The sequence below is a fragment of the Panthera uncia genome, chromosome C2 (genome assembly GCF_023721935.1).
Source record: "Panthera uncia isolate 11264 chromosome C2, Puncia_PCG_1.0, whole genome shotgun sequence".
NCBI classification, from domain to species: Eukaryota; Metazoa; Chordata; class Mammalia; order Carnivora; family Felidae; genus Panthera; species Panthera uncia.
In genome coordinates, this window is record NC_064810.1 from 17,414,374 (window position 1) to 17,431,855 (window position 17,482).

Sequence of the window (17,482 nt, forward strand, 5' to 3'; positions counted from 1 at the left end):
TTGAGCAGCAAAGGTACAGGTGTCTACCCAGGCCTGGCCTAACAATATCCTAGCATATTGCCAGACCACTCCACAGCACGCTGAAATCACGTGGCTTGCAATTTTAAAGATCCGAGTATTAATGCCACTCAGTATAAAAAGCTTATAGAGTCTTTTCTACCTACAATTAAATTCATGCTGCAGCTGTCCTGTGACATGAATTAAGCAGCCAGCCGCTGTGTTTTGAAGCAAATTGTACCTGCTACAGGCTCGCCTCACTTTCTCCAGACCTTGAGGTTCGAGTGCCCTGAAGTCTCTCACCAGGCCAATGTTTGCTCATCTCTCTCTTCTAAATTGCTAAATAAAATAACAATAAACAAGAGAGTTTCTATAGTAAAAGCAAATGGGCCGAAACAAGAACAAATAAAACAAAATAAAGTATAAAGCAAAATAAATAAAACAAGGAAGTATAAGACAAAATGGCAGATATAAAACCAACCATACTGTTTTGATAGTAAATTTCGACTGTGAAATATATTGCCCCTTAAGAGGAGTAAAATTTGATAATTAAACTAAGTGCTTTTATTTTTTTTTTTAATTTTTTTTTCAACGTTTTTTATTTATTTTTGGGACAGAGAGAGACAGAGCATGAACGGGGGAGGGGCAGAGAGAGAGGGAGACACAGAATCGGAAACAGGCTCCAGGCTCTGAGCCATCAGCCCAGAGCCCGACGCGGGGCTCGAACTCACGGACCGCGAGATCGTGACCTGGCTGAAGTCGGACGCTTAACCGACTGCGCCACCCAGGCGCCCCTAAACTAAGTGCTTTTAAAAGCAACACTTATTAAAAATTACACACATCATTCAGAAATAAAATAAAAAACAAAATATCAGGAAAATACTAACAAAGGAAAACACAAGTGGAAATTGTAATATCAGACAAAATACTTTAAGTTAAAAATCACTAAAGGAATAAAGGAAATAAATCATTTCGTGTTGTAAAAAGATTAAATCTGTAATAAAAACATTGTTGTAAAAATCTTTTATGTACCAACTAATAATTTGTGATATAACATGCCAACAGCATTAATTGATAATATTTTCTTTGCCTAGAATATTTGGGAGGAATCATCCTTCACCCATTCTAATTTGTGTAATTCACAAGGAATTGTGGAAAAAATAGCAAACCTATGAAAAAGCTATAATGGCTCATTTTATGTGTCAACTTTCCTGGGCCACGAGATGGCCAGATATTTGGTTAGACATTGTTCTGAGTGGGTCTGTGGGGGTGTTTCTTTTTTTTTTTAATGTTTATTTATTTTTGGGAGAGAGAGAGAGAGCACGAATGGGGAAGGAGCAGAGAGAACGAGGGAGACACAGAATCTGAAGCAGGCTCCAGGCTCTGAGCTGTCAGCATAGAGCCCAATGTGGGGCTCCAACCCACGAACTGAGAGATCATGACCTGAGCCAAAGCTGGACACTTAACCGACTGAGCCACCCAGGTGCCCCTGTGCGGGTGTTTCTTGATGAGATTAACATTTGAATTGTAAGACTAGGTAAAACAGATGGCACCCCCCCCCCAATATGGGAGGAACATATTCAATCCTTTGAAGGTCTAAATAGAAAAAAAAAAAAAAAAAAAAAAAAAAAGGACTGTGTAAGGAAGAATTCACCCTCTGCTTGATTTTCTTCGAGCTGGGACATTGGTCTTCTGCCCTTGGACTCAACTCACACTGAAACTGGAATTTACACCATTGGCTCTCTTGGTTCTCAGGGCTTTGTACTCAGACTGGAACTAGACCATTGGCTGTCCTGGATCTCCAGCTTGCCAACTGCAGATGTGGGGACTTCTCTGCCTTCACAGTTACATGAGTCAATTCCGTACAATAAATCTCCTCATATAGGAAGAGTTAGTGATAGAGGTAGGGATCCACCTAGGAATCGCCTATTGGTTCTGTTTCTCTGGAGAATCCTAACACGGACAGAGGTACTGAGTATAGTTCTGGAGGAATAGAATATCAATAATGATATTCTGAGTTCATCTGGAGGTTCCTGGAGTAGAATCTCTATCTAATTAGATTCAAAGATTGTAACGACTTTATTTCCAATGGTAAAGAGTGTGAGCATGTGGGCATATCCCTTCTGAGGTAAAGGATAAGTTGTTGAAGCTGACCCCTCCCACAACCAAAAAGGTGCTCGTTCTCCCATAGCCAAGATTCATAGGTCCAGGAATCTAGGGGTGGAAACAAGAGTGGCACCCCTCAGGATTGCCCCTAGTGATCCAATAGCAACACTTCTGCTTCTTGTTCTCCTGACTCTACGCCCTGCTGACCTGGTACTTAGTAAGGGGTGCCTTAGTAAGTACTAAGTAAGGGATGCCTCCACCAGGAGACACAGCAATGATCCCATCGAACGGGAAGTGAGGACCAACATCTGGCCCCTTTGGGTTCCTCATGCGTCTGAATCAACAGGCAAAGAAGAGAGTTACAGTCCCGGCTGGGGTGACTGATTCTGACTATTCAGGGGAAATTGAAGTGCTGCCTCACAATGAAGGTAAGGTCAGGAACACAGGAGATCCTTTAGGGTTTAGTGTTACCACAACGGGAAACCACAACAACTACTACAGGCAGAACCACTAATGATGGAGACCTTTCAGAAATGATGGTTTCAATCACCAGGTGAAGAACTCTGACCAGCTGAGCTGCTTGCTGAAGGCAAAGGGAATACAGACTGGATAGAAGATAGTTACAAATGGCAGCTACTACCACACAGAATGAGTACTGCAACTGTCATGAGTATTTCCTCATTATTTTCTTGTATGTTTGTACGTGCATGCGTGTGTGCGTGTGTGCGTGTGTGTGTGTGTGTGTGTGTGCTGTGTGTCCCCTCTTCCAAAAATTCATACGCTGGAACTTGAATCCCCACTGTATTTGAAGATGCAGCCTGTGGGAGGTAATTAGGTCATGCGGGTGAGACACTCATGAATGGGATTTACGTCCTTAGAAGAAGCCAGAGATCCAGCTATCTCTCTTCCTATCACTTGAGAATACAAGACATCAGCAGTCTGCCGTCCAGAAGAGAGCTCTCACCAAACCTGACCATGCGGGCACCCTGATCTCAGAATTCCAGGCTCCAAAAACGGTGACAAATAAATATCTATGGTTTGTAAGTCACTTAGTCTGTGGTACTTTGTTATAGCAGCCTGAACTAACACATATATTAACCAATATTTTTGTTTTCTTCCCCCTTTCATCCCCTCATCATATAATATAAAATGTAGTGATATGTGTCTTGTTAATTTTACATCCTAGCATTTAAGTTACAGGATATCAAGGAGTAAACCTTACTCAAGGATGTTACCTTCTCTTCTGGGAAAGACCCTGAATTTGGGTTTGCACAGAAGCTATTTGTATCATCTCAGCAGAATTATGATTTTGTTACTGTGTTCATTTGGAGACCGAGTATGGTTTAAGGAGATGTGTATGAAGCTTGTGTATGAAAGCCTATGACTTGTGGTGGAGAATTTTATGTGTCAACTTATCTAGGCCACAGGGTGCCCAGACATTTGGTCAAGCATTATCCTGAGTGTCTGTGAGGGCATTTCTGGATGAGATTAACATTTGACTAAGAAGACTGAGTAAAACCAATCTCCCTCTCCGATGTGAATGGGTCTCATTCAATCCTCTGAAGGCCTGAATAGGACAAAACAGACTGAGGGAGAATTCGCTTTCTCTGCCTGACTTTTGAGCAGGGACATGGGTCTTGCCCCGCTTTCTGAGTCAGACACAATTAGAACTTATGCCGTCACCTCTCCTGGGTCTCCAGCTTGCTGACTGCAGATCTTGGATTTCTCAAACATCATACTCCTGTAAGCCAATCCCTTATATTAAATGTATATTATGAGGCTATACACACACACACACACACACACACACACACATATATACACATATATACACATATATCTCCTATTGGTCTGTTTCTGGAGAACTCTAATACAAAAGCATATATGAAATAGTACATGTACATTATAGGGAAAAATGATCAAACAAAATCTTTATACCTTCTACCTAGAACAAGAAGCTGAATGTTGCCATACCTTAGTGGCCTCTCATCTGTCTTTTTTGATAACTGCCTGGACATGGAAGTGACACACATCACTTTTATTTATGGCCTATTGATTAGAACTAGTCACATGGCTTCAGCCTAAGTGATAGACTATGAGAAATGTGGGGAAGCACATAGAAACATGGTGAACCTGAACATTTCCTACCGTACCACCATCATCAAACGTCAAATCTCTCTCTGAATTCCTTGTTTGTTCTATTGGTCAATATGTCTATCTCTGTTCTATGACTTCACTGTATTTATAACTATAGCTTTAAAATAAGCCTTCATAGTTGGTAAAGCGTGTCTTCCCAGTTTGCTAATTGTTCAAATTTAGGAAGTGTTTTCCCCGGCTTGTTCACTTCCACCTTGTATCGATAGCTACTTTTATTATTTTCTTGTGTGTTCTTTCAATGTTTCTTTATGCAGTTATAAAGGAACACAACATATTTGTTCTTAGGTTTTCCTTTTCTTGTACAAAAAATGGCTTGAGATATCTATCTATCTATCTATCTACTGTTCTGCATCTTGGTTTATACACTTAGCAGTATACCTTACATATAATGTTATCAGGGAGTATTCTCATTGTTTTTAATAATAATAATTATAATTCCATTTTGATGCACATTTCCAAGATGTTACTATTACAAACAATGACATAATGTCATTTGGAGAGTAGAGCCATATCCACAGAATAGACTCCCAGAGGCAAAAATTCTGGGTCAGTTTTAATTAATGTGTGTGTGTGTGTGTGTGTGTGTTGCACCATACAGAAGATTTTCATTTTAATGTGGTTGAAGTTATTAATGTATTTGTCGTCATTGGATTTAAAGGCTTAGTTTAAAAAAAAACTCTTTCACTCTTGAGATCATAAAGAAATGATCTCATAAGTTTTTCAGAAATTTACATTTTCATTCAAGTATTTAAATAGTTGATTCATGTGCAATTTATTTAGATATCAGGAATGGACTATGAATAACTTCATATCTTTTTATCCTGTTATCATTGGCATTTGTTGTTTTTGTTGTTGTGCTGTGTTGTCTAGAACGGTGTTGAATAGAAATGCCAGTTGTCACTCTTGTTGTTCTGCTGTTGATGTGAAGGGAATACTTTCAAGATTTCACCATTAACTATGATGTTCCCAAAATGACATATCATAGGTTTTTGAGGTTAAGGATATTTATGTCATTTTGTTTTATTTTTGATACAGGTATTGATACTGAATTTTATTGAACATTTCCTCTGCATTTATTTATTGAAATGATCATATTTAAAGTCAGTTTGAGGTTTCTTTATTATTGCATTTCACCAGGAGCATAACTTTTCATCGAGTGGCTGAAAATTAATAAGCTAAGCATCCCTCTTATATATTAGAAAAAGAACAGGAAACACAAACCAAAAGAAAGATAAATGGAGGGAGCAGAAATTAGCAGATCCCAAATATAGCAATAGTAAAAAGATCAGCAATGGTAACCACAGCAAAAGTTGTTCTTTCATTTTCTTTTTTACTGCAGTATAATTGACGTACAACATCATATCAGCTTCGGGTGTTGTTCTTTTTTATTATCCCATATATACTAAGAAACTTTATAGCCGTAAAAGACAAATAAAAGTAGGAAAGACATTTAGAGATAAGGAGAATAGAAGTACCTTAATATGGAATACATGGAATAGTATAAAAGCACGATTTAAAGAAAGAAAGAGTTTATGGAAATTCAAAGAATGTGATGGCAAAAATAAAAATAGTAATTGACTAATAAAGGAAATCTCTCATAAGATAAAACATGCATAGAAAGAAATGTAGGGGTGCCTGGGTGGCTCAGTTGGTTAAGCACCTGACTTCATCCTAGGTCACGATGTCTCATTTCATGAGTGGGAGCTCCTCGTCGGGCTCTGTGGTGACAGCTCAGAGCCTGAAGCCTGTTTCAGATTCTGTGTCTCCTCCTCTCTCTCTGCCCCTCCTTCTCTCTCTCTCTCTCTCTCTCTCTCTCTCTCTCTCAAAAATAAATAAACCTTAAAAAAGAAAGAAAGAAAGAAAGAAAGAGATGCAAACTTATAAAGAAAAATTAAGACAATTAGATGATCAGTCCAGGAAGTCAAATGTCTCTTTTGAGACAGGGAGAAAGTGGGGGAAAGATATTGGAAAACAATATGACAAAACTCTTCAAAACCAAAGGACGTTGAACTCTAGATTTTAAAAGGGTCATCAAAAAAACCAAATGCAATAAATTAAAGAGTAATCCCATGATGGCATATGACTGAAATTTCTGAACATTGACATAAGTTATGCAAAGGATGAGAAATTATAATGGCATAGGACTTTTCAAAGGCAATGTTGGCATCTAGAAGTCAACAGAAAATGTCTTTCAAACTGAATCAATATCCAGCGAAAGTATTAAGTGAAAGTATAGATTAAAGTCATTTTCAGAAGCACAAAATATTTTTTGGAAATAACTTTCTTTGCATCCTTTCTCTGCATCCTTTTACAAGAAGCTATTAGAAGATCGGATCCAGCAAAACAAGAGTGAAGCAAAGAAAGAGAACATGGGATTCAGGTAAAGTGGGGAACGAAGTTCCCCCAGAAGATGCATGTACTTATTCTTTATCATTGCACAGTGACATTGTTTGCAATGTCACTGTTCTACAATTCTGTCTCTCATGTATCATTTTTAAATAAATTTCTAGAAACGGGACCGTTCTGTGTAAAATCTCTTGCTACGTATTGCCTAATTGTCTGATGTCTTCTCATTATGGTTTCCAATATCTGAGTGTGACTGGCTAGGAGACTGTCCACTTATTCTTTTAACATTCTACATGCTCCTGAAATTGCTCGGTGGAAGAAGATAAACTTTCCGGATAAGGTAGAATCATTATGTCAGGGAGGTCACAAAAAGGTCCACTTCTAAGCAAGAACGTTCTGCAAGCTCTCAGGCTTATTCAATGGCGACAAGCCCCAGGGCCAGGGAAAAACACAATTCCTAACTTTTATTTCCACCCACTTTCTCTTTTCATGTTGAGGGTATTATTGGGAATGCATCCGAATTGGCACCAAAAGAAAAAAAAAAGTTAATTAAATTAAATTCAGACGTGGCTCAAAATTTAGTGCCTTGTATCTCAATTTAATGCACAATAATTGGGAGCTAGAAATGGCACATTAATTTTTCTAACTAAAATTAAAAATAGCCTTGAGCCCTACTGATTACATTTTAAAAGAAATCCAAACGGCTAGCATCAAGGCCTGCGATGATTATAAAGAAAATTTTATAAAGAAAATCTCTGTCTTTCTATTTAAAAAAATCTCACCCCCTGGCAACTAGCTCCTGTGGTGAGAGGGCTCAACATTCATCTGTAGGATTCATCAGAGAGTAAGCGTTCAGAGATAACATAAGAAAAGGGCAGAATAGAGATGTCAAGCTGAGAAAAAGTTCAGGGTATGACTCTTGGTTACATCAGCCTGTGGTCTTCTGGGTAGTCTCATGTCTTTGGCCTTATATTGGGTACTCTACAAATCTCATTCTTAATGAAAAAAATGTCAATATGGGGGAAACCCCATGTTGCGAGGCCCTGAATTCGGGAAAAACTATTCTGACCTGTCCTAGGAAAAAATTAAAAAAATTAAAAAAAGGAACTAGTCTATATTTACAAATTTGTCCTAGCCCAATTCCCCCCTTTTCTCTTTGTATGAAGCCAAAGTTGCCATTCTTTTTTTCTTTTCTCGGGAAGTAAATATGTAAAATGCATTGAAATTTAATAATACTGAAAACAATATGTGAGCCTAGCAATTTTTGATCTATCCTAGTATGGAAAGTTTAGATAAAAGAACAAGCCAGAATTTTCCATGTCCTACCCACAAGTCCACAGAAATAGTTTCAAGGTGTATGATAAAGCGTGTACAATTGAGTGCAACCTCATAAGCCCTTGTGTTTCCAGTGACTGGACAGTTATAACTGCCTTTAGATTTCATGAAGTGTTACATGCTTTTGAGAGGGAGAAGGAGGTCGTAATCATTTTTTGTCTCTTTTCAGCAAGATTCTCAGCGTTTGGTAATGCCCGTTTCACTGTCCGTGTAGAGGCTTGGGATGGCCCACATTTTACTGCCAGCTTAGACAGGTGATGATTTCTCTCTTTCCTGAGAGGTATGTGTGGGATTGAACCTTTAGGAGATATCAAATCAATTTCACTTTATACAGTTCCGATTTTCAACATGAATTTTAAAACCCAAATTATTCATCACGTATTTCTACTTTCCCATTATAAAGGCAAAAAAACAAAAAGGATTTGAAAAGAGTCATTGAGGAAGGGTAACACAATAAAAATAACGACGCAGAAAAGGAGCAAAACAGAATTGAAAGGAGAAAAGCAAATATACCATGCCTTAGCTTAGCATCAAGACAAGTCCTAACTACACACCTTGGAATCCAAAGTGAACAGGAAATTGTGACCTATCATAAAATTCTGTCAGCTTTTACAGTGAGCTAAGAGTTCCTGGCTTTTCTAAGAAGCCCACGGCTGCACATCAGAATGCAGTCCAGTGAAGGGAGATCTGTTAGACGCTCAGACACCGTGACTGAAATATGCAGCCGTAATACGATATTCGGATCCAAAAGATTCACTTAAAGTGCTTAGAAAAGTGGGCATACAGCTTGTCTCCTAAATTATCTTCTAGAAATGTCTTTTCCTGCCACCAGGACTCTGCTAGAAGCTTTATGCCAGATCGAGCAGCAGGATCATTTCAGGACTTGGACAAGAGGGATGCTCTGCTGTTAATTAGAGACAGCAGTTTATGTTTCTTGGGTTTGGAAAACAAGCACTGTGTGAAATGCCAGGACAGGTGGACTGCCAGCGTTCTGACGGGTATAGCCAGCTTCTTAGGAAGTAAATTATATCTCCTCCAGCTCCTGCAGGCATGCTTGGGTCAGGACTTGAAGTTCCTCACCACGGAGCACGACAAACGTGGCTTCCCAAGGAAAAGGTTCGCAGCATCCGTTGCCAGAAGCACATTAGTACAGCTGAAAAACGTCAGTAATACAACAGAATAAGAATCAGTTTCTAAGAACGTGATCTCCCCATGTGCCCGCCGAGCTAATTTACTATAAAAGGCAGTTTTATGAAGCCTGAGCAAATAAATCATATGGAAAGAGTGATTTATACTGACTACTTAAATGAGTACAGTTCAATATGCGAAGAAATGTCTTTCCAAGACAGATTTTTCAAAAGTAATGTTAATTAACGTTTCGGAAATGAAAAACTAGCAAAGCCATTGTTTCTTTGGGTCATTCCTATTTTATCGTAATGAAAACAAGCAGACAGCATACAGGAAACTACTTTTCCTTATCTCTATTTTGAGAGAATCAAAAGATCAATTAATTTAAAACTGGTGTCACGCAATTAGAATAGAAAATTTATATAGGAGGGGCACCTGGGTGGCTCAGTCAGTTAAGTGTCCGACTTTGGCTCAGGTCATGATCTCATAGTTTCATGAGTCCGAGCCCCGCGTCCGGCTCTGCACTGACAGCTCGGAGCTGGGAGCCTGCTTCAGATTCTGTGTCTCCCTCTGTCTCTGTCCCTCCCCCACTCACCTTCTGTCTCTCTCACTCTCAAAAATAAACATTTAAAAAAAATTTTTTTTGAATAAAATAATAAAATAAAATGTCTTACAATGTAAGTTCTTTAAGGGATAACGGGGAAAGTCAGTTTGGGCTGCCATAACAAAATAACATACACTAGGTGTCTTAAACCGCAAAAGGTTATTTCTCACAGTTCTGGAAGCTGGAAGTCACAGTACCAGCATGGCTGCGTTCTGGTGAAGGCTCTCATCCTGGCTTGCAGACTGCCACCTTCTGGCTGTGTCCTCACGTGGCAGCGAGAGAGGGATCAAGCAAGCTCTCCAGGGTCTCTTAAAAGGGCGCTAATCCCATCGTGAAGCCCCCACTCTCCTGACCCATTCTAACCCCAACCACCTCCCTAAAGCCCCATGTCCAAATGTCATCACACTAATGGTTAGGGTTCTAACATACGAATTTTAGGGGAGCACCAACATTCAACCCATAGCATCGAGGAAACTGAGATTCTAGGCAGAATTAAAAATCAGGATAAAACTAAGTTTTTGGGAAACAGAAGCAGAGCTGAATAGACAGGGAGAGGTACTTAAGAATGCTTCTGAGGGGCACCTGGGTGGCTCAGTCAGTTAAGTGTCAGACTTCGGCTCAGGTCATGATCTCGCGGTTCATGAGTTCGAGCCCCACACTGGGCTCTCTGCTGACGGCTCAGAGCCTGGAGCCTGCTTCGGATTCCTTATCTTCCTCTCTCTCTCTCTCTCTCTCTCTCGCTCTCGCTCTCGCTCTCGCTCTCTCTCTCTGCCCCTTCACTGCTCCCTCTCTCCCTCTCTCAAAAATAAATAAACATAAAAAAACTACTTCTGAAAAAAGAAGCAAGGAATTCAGGCAGCTGGGTCATTTCCAATTATTCTCAGAAGAGAATAAAATCTATTTCTGGGTTCCGAGGGGACTTTATGTGCTTTATGTACAGGATACACTCGTATTCTGACTACCTGATTTGCAGGAGCCGAATGGCAAGGCTACTTCCTTCTCTCTTCTGTGCATTCTTGATGTCTGTTCAGAGTCCTAATGTGAATTTGCTATTGACACATACTGTTCCAGAAACATCTGTATGTATTTTTGAATCTGTCTTTCTTCGGTATCCTCAACTAGTATGAAGCTTCTTGAGGACAGAGACTGTGATGCTTGTGTCTTATGTGCATTTCTTATCTTTTTTAAAGGTTTATTTCTTTTTGAGAGAAAGAGAGAGAGACAGAGTGTGAGCGGGGGAGGGGCAGGGAGAGAGGGAGACACAGAATCCGAAGCAGGCTCCAGGCTCTGAGCTGTCAGCACAGCTTGAACTGTGGCTTGAACCCACGAACCACGAGATCATGACCTGAGCCGAAGTTGGAGCTTAACCCACTGAGCCACCCAGACACCCCCCATGGGTATTTCTGAATGAGTACATAAGTAACATTGATTCCTGTAATATAATGCTACGTCACAAGTTATCTACCAAATTTCTTTCTCCTCTTTCATATTCCTTCTCACAATAGACCTCCCATTTTCTCCAGCTTCATCTCTTTAATAAATTTATCTTCCCTTCCTTCTGTACATTTTTTGTGATTTGCAAACTTTTCTCTATAAAAGTTCTATGTATTTTACATTTAGCATTTTTCTATACCGCTTGAGACTTTCTTAACCTCTGTTTTAAAGAAGAATTTGGCTTTTTAAGATCAGGGTTTTTCATTTCTGGAAAGTCATCAGTGAACATCAAGCATTTAATACTGCCTTCTTTAGGGCATACTATTTTTACGACGAGTTGTGAAAAATCAGAATTTTGCCCTTGACTCTCTGGGCAATTTTGACCCAATTGCCATCACCAAATGCGATCAGAAAGTATTGATTCCTGGAAGCCCATTTTCTTGAGAAAGTGATCATGATGTGTCAAAAAAAAAAAAAGACACCATTTTCATGTATATATATTTCTTGTGTCCTCTGTGAAGAATGGCTACCTTGAGAGAAACCAAACCTTTTTTTTTTCTATTTTGCAATAGAGTTGCGTCAAGACAAAAATCACAGGATTCCAGCCAAATATTTCTGTAATATTGTTCTGATTATAAGTCATATCTTCTCATTGTGGAATATTTGGAAAATATCAAAACCGTGCAGTGGAAAATGAAAATCTCTTGGAGTGCAGATATAAATAGCATCAATCTTCTAGGGCATTTCCTTTTATTCTCTCTGTGTGTATAAATATATTTTACAAAACAATGTGTATTTCTGCGTTTTGCCATTTTGCACAGGAAAATGTTAATAGTGTGTTTCCATGTCATGAAAAACCTCAAGAGTATCATCTCTAATAGGTATAAAATCTCTATTGATGGTCATTTTTTTTTTTTTTGGTAACAGCCTTATTGAGATGAAATTTAGATACTTATACTAATACAATGCCCTCAACTATTTAAATAGGTGAATTACATGAATATAAGTATCTAAATTCAATCCGAAGCTTCATTCATGCTATAGTGCATATCAGCCCTTCATTCCTTTTTATGGCCAAATAGTATCCCATTGTAGAGTGGCTGTTTTTAAGGTAGTCTTAAGAAAATAAGGCTATTGATTCTAGGCTTGTCATACTTGGTGAAATTTGCTTATGTAGTTTTACAAAGTAAATAGAATCCTTTTTTTTTCTTCAACTTTTTCAAGTCAAATATATTGATTTTTTCTATTCTCAGATTTCCTTTCTTCTCCATTCTTTCAACAAGTATTTATTAAGAGACTACAAAACACCAGGCTTTGTACAGGCTTTGTGAACACAGTGTGAACAAAATCAACACAGCTCCTGCATTTCCATTTCCGTGAGGAGCCCAACTTTTAACAATAGCCATACAAATAAAGATAAAATCAAAATTAAAAGCTGAGCAGAACTATCAGCGCCCTCTAGCTGTATCCCACCAAAAGCACACCTGTAGTCAACAAAGCTGGGTTTATTGGCTGGTTGCTATGAAGGAGAATACCAGAACACCATGGTGAGCCACGGAGCATGTACGTGAAAGAGTGCTGGGGGGTGTTGTGGCATTGAGGGTTTATGTTTCATAATTTTGGAGAAGGTTCAAGAAAGCATAGTTTGACTCTGAATTAAGTGTTGTCAGAAAGTAGGGGCAATTCTAAGGTATCTCAATAATTTTTCATCTAAAGGCAGGAGAGTGAAGTAGGGGTAAAGTTATAATTGCTGAAGAAACACCAATCACTCATGCAGCAAAAGGAGGGGGGTGTCTCACCCTTTTGTGATGTGGACGGTGTTCTTGATTGTGGCTGTGCTCCACCAGACACGATTCCATACAATTCCATAAAAACAACTGGCCTTGTTTTTGTTTTGCCCCATCACAGTCACAGAGTGGGCTTGTCTGACTTGTTCTGTGACATTCTTTCTGTCCAGCAGAATACCGTGGCCCAGCTGTTAGAGCCAGGCCAGCTCAGCCGACAGCCACCAGAGCTACTTTTGTCTTCTCAGTACCCTCTTTTGGCCAAGGGTGGACAAAGTTAGCTTACAGGACATGAATGTACAGCATCCAGGTTGTTATCACTGCCATGATTTTTCCTGTTAGGAGATTTTCTGGAGAAGATCATGTGCAGTTGGACTTAGGCTGGTCCTTCCTGCTCCTGTTGCTAGAGGAGGAGTTCAACTGTCTGACGTAACAAGGATCGCCCAGCAACTCTTAAGATTCTGGAAATGATCCACTGGCCAACTGTAACTCAGCCAGTCATCAATGGGAAAAGTGTTGATAAGTCTTTGTATGAGAACCTGAAACAAGAAACTAAATTACCAAATGCAGGCAATGAAAATATGTCCTTACATTCATCTGGGTCTTTTCTAGAGATCTAGTTGGCTTTTTTCCCCAGTCATGGATTTTTTTTAATGTAATCTATAATATTTATATAGGTGTGGACAGATGTGTTCATTCTAAGCATAAACTGCCCTTTGGCTTGCTAAAAGGAAATTGAATGCTATGTAATTGACCATGATAATGCTGGTTACTGAATTCAAGCTGTTTTGTTGGACTTCCAGAGAGGAAGTTGTGTTCTCATAAACAGTAGTGATTTTAAGTGGTATAGAATCCAATGGAAATATAAGTATTAAATATCTCAACAGAAGTGAGCTGATGATTGGTCCCTTAAAATGGGAAACTTTTCAGAGTGGAGTTAAACAGCTGCTGAAAAGCTGTCTGGAATATCTCTGAAAAGAACAAACAATATTTTAGCCAAAAAGCCCCAGTATTTTTCATCCAGGATGACTACTATATTTCTCTGGTAAGGTTGACAGATCTGGCTATATAACTTGCAAGATCCAATGAAAAATGGAATAGCAGCCCATTTGTTCAAAAATTATTAAGCATTTCAAGACGGCAACAGCAAAACATTAAACCATCCTGAAATTCTAAGGGCAGAGTTACGTGAGACTACAACAGTCACATGCCCATGAATGATTGTAATAACTTCAGTAGAAAGGTTTTGTTGGTGTTGGGTCAAGGTCCATTTCCTATAAGACTGAAATCTTAGGTTAAGTTCATAAGGCATTCACCAGGAAAGACCTATAGGAGGGCATTTTTGTGGCCATGAGAACAAACATTGCAAAATTCCAACTAGAGGGCGTGTAATTGACCCGGGACCCCAGCTGCTCTCTGAAATTCGTCACCACGTTTGAACAGACACAGTGCTTCCCATAGGTTGCTGCCAGCAAGTGAGCAAGCAACTCAGTGATACTAAGACGGAACCAATCCTGGGATGCAGAAAACTTCCCTAACGAACAGCTTTGCTTTGTGGACTCCCCGGTGGCTTTGCTGACTTTGTCAGATTGCACAATGGTCCAGGATGCTTTCACCGACCATTCTTTTCTCCTTCACTCAGGGTCAGAATTACTTGAGCTCTGATGGCTTTCCCAGCTTCTCCGTGTTTTCTCACCGTTGTTTCTCACAGGCATTTCTCCTAATAAAATCATCTGAATCTTCTCCTTGGAGGACCTGGACTGTCACAAATGGTACTAGATACGATCTGAGAAAATAGTGGTAAGAACAGCGCTTGGGGATGGCTCACTCATTGCTCAGCAGATGAGAGTGTACCCTGCTTGGTGGATAGGATATGAATGGTCCCCCGACGTATGGTAGTGGTTCAGTTGCTGAGGATTGCACTGATAGTGACCTGGAACCATGTCTTGATGTGGCAAAATAATGTGTCAGGTATGATGCTGCAGACATTTGAAAAAAAAAAAAAAACATGAGAAAAACAATGTCTTGCTAAGACAGCAAGACGCCAAACTTGGGTTAGCTGATGATTACAAAGATGCATTAATACCCTGCAGGATAATGAGAAATTAAGAGCTGCTATGGGGCGCCTGGGTGGCTCAGTCAGTTAAGCGTCCGACTTCAGCTCAGGTCATGATCTCGCGGTCTGTGAGTTCAAGCCCCGCATCGGGCTCTGTGCTGACAGCTCAGAACCTGGAGCCTGTTTCGGATTCTGTGTCTCCCTCTCTCTCTGACCCTCCCCCGTTCATGCTCTGTCTCTCTCTGTCTCAAAAATAAAATAAATGTTAAAAAAAAAATTTTTAAAAAGAGCTGCTAATAGATAGTTAACGGTTGTACGAGAGACAGAATCTAGGCGGAAGCTCCCAAGAAGTCCCTAATTGCCTTCAGTAGAAGGGCAAATATAATAGAGCTCCAGATATGTCAGAACCCTCAGCCAAGGCAGTCTATGACATGAATATCAAGGCCCTGGTGGAAAAATTCTAACAAAAAATACCTTTTGCTAAGTTCCCATAAATCATTGACTGAAGGGGTGATTGCAGCTCTAAAGGAAGGATCTTATAACATCAAGTCAAGTATCATACCATAACTATTCCCTTAAATATTTGCCTAAAGGGATTTATAGCCATTTACCTAGGTGATCGTACACTGGGAAAATATCAAGACATTTATGAGTTGACATTTGGGAGACATGAAGCATCATCATGGCTCTACTTTGAGGGGGAAGCCCATGTGTCCATGTAATATATAGGGTTCTGCCTTATAGTGTGCCCACTTCATCCATGAGCCACTAAGTAATTGTTTCTCCAGTCCCTGAGTACATAATTGGAATTGATATATATATATATATATATATATATATATACACACACACACGGAAATTGGGGCTAACGCCTGTATCAGATCTCTTATCTGTGAAATAAAAACTACCATGTGGGGAAAGCCAAATATAAACCTGAAACTGCTCTGCCCCACAACACTGGCCAACATAGTAAACCAAACACGATATCAGATCTCCAAAAAAATGGTGGAGATTACTGGTACTAATAAAGACCTAGAGAGAGTTCAGGGTTGGTTTCCCCTGTCATAAATCTATTACTCTCCGGGCCAGATCCTGCAGAAAGCGGATGGATCCTGGAGAATGACTATAGGCTAGTATAGACTTAATTGAGTAGTTGCAGTGATCCAGTTGCTGTGCCAGATGTGGTTGAATTGTTAGAGCATATTAATAAAGTCTGGGGGAAATGGTAGGCAGCCATTGATTTGGAAAACACATTCTTTTCTTTTCTGATTTTAAAAGACAATCACAAGTATTGGAGAGCATATAAAACTATTTCTTACAATCTTTCTGCAAGGCTGTGTTAACCTTCCTGTCCTCTGTCATAATATTATACAAAGACATCTGGACTGTCGGCCTCCCTCTGAACACAACACTCATCTGTTGTGTCGATGGCCTCATGCTGATTGGACAGAAAACACAAGAAGTGGCTGGTGTTTGTGCTGGAAATTTTGGTAAGACACACATATTCCAGAGGATGGGAGACAACCCAGCCACTTGGGAGATCCCACGGTGAGGGACATGCTGAAGTAAAATTAAAAGACAAATTGCTGCCTCTTCTGTCCCCTGTCAAAAAGAAGGAAGCATCGAGCCTGGCAGGGCTCTTTGGGTTCTGTAAGTAATGCCCTGCATAACAAAGAAGGCTGCCAGCACTGTGTTGGGCCTAAGCAGGAAAGGACACCGCAGCAGTCCTATGGTGTGGGAGGTATCGATGGTCAAAGATACAATATAGAACTTAGGACAAGCTCCAGTGGGAGAGTCACAACATAGGTTCTTGGGATTCGGAAACAAGGTCATGCCATCTATAGCAGGAACTTATAGTCTTTGATAAACAGCCTTTGGCATATTTCTGAGCTCTGGTAGAGGTGAAATGCTCAACCATAGGATACCAAATAACTATATATTCGGAAACACTCTTTATGAACTGGAGTCCATCAGACTCACCACATCATAGGTTCAGACGGGCCCAGCAGCAGTCCGTCACAAGATGGAGACAGTACACCTGGATTGAGTTCACACAGGACAGAATAGGCTGCAGATAGCTCAGAGGCCCCATGTGACCCACTGTTGGATCGGTGTCCTTCCCCTGACTTGCACTCACGGCTATATGCAGGGACCCATACAACCAGCTGAGAGATGAGGGAAAGTCTAAGTTGATAGATGAGTTGTCTCAGCACATGAGTGCAAGCCAAAAATAGAGGTGGCTGCATCACAGATACATATAGGGGTGGCTTTGAAAAATAGGAGAAAGGGAAATTCTTCCCAATAGAGCTCTGAGCAGTATATTTAGTCATTCTCTTTGTGTGCAAGGAAGAATAGCCCAAGGTCAGAATAGGTATAGATTTCCGTGCAGTGGCCAGTAGTGTGGATGTCTGGTTAAGGACCTGGAAAGAAAAGGACTGGGAGAGTAGAGATAAGCAAGTCTATGGTAGAGACCTATAGATGACCTAAGAGAGTGGGTTCTAAACGCGAATTAAATGCTAATCCCCACCAAAACAT

The 17,482-nt window shown here is 40.0% G+C and overlaps 1 long non-coding RNA gene across 1 annotated transcript; it reads right to left on the reverse strand.

Moving 5' to 3' along the window:
• Window positions 1–8,430: 8,430 nt before the first annotated feature.
• Window positions 8,431–13,344, reverse strand: LOC125920804 (uncharacterized). Its single transcript, XR_007457202.1, has 2 exons — window positions 12,907–13,344; window positions 8,431–9,094 (listed from the first exon to the last, which is right to left on the reverse strand). It is a non-coding gene; the product is annotated as an uncharacterized LOC125920804 (long non-coding RNA).
• Between the last annotated feature and the right edge of the window lie 4,138 nt (window positions 13,345–17,482).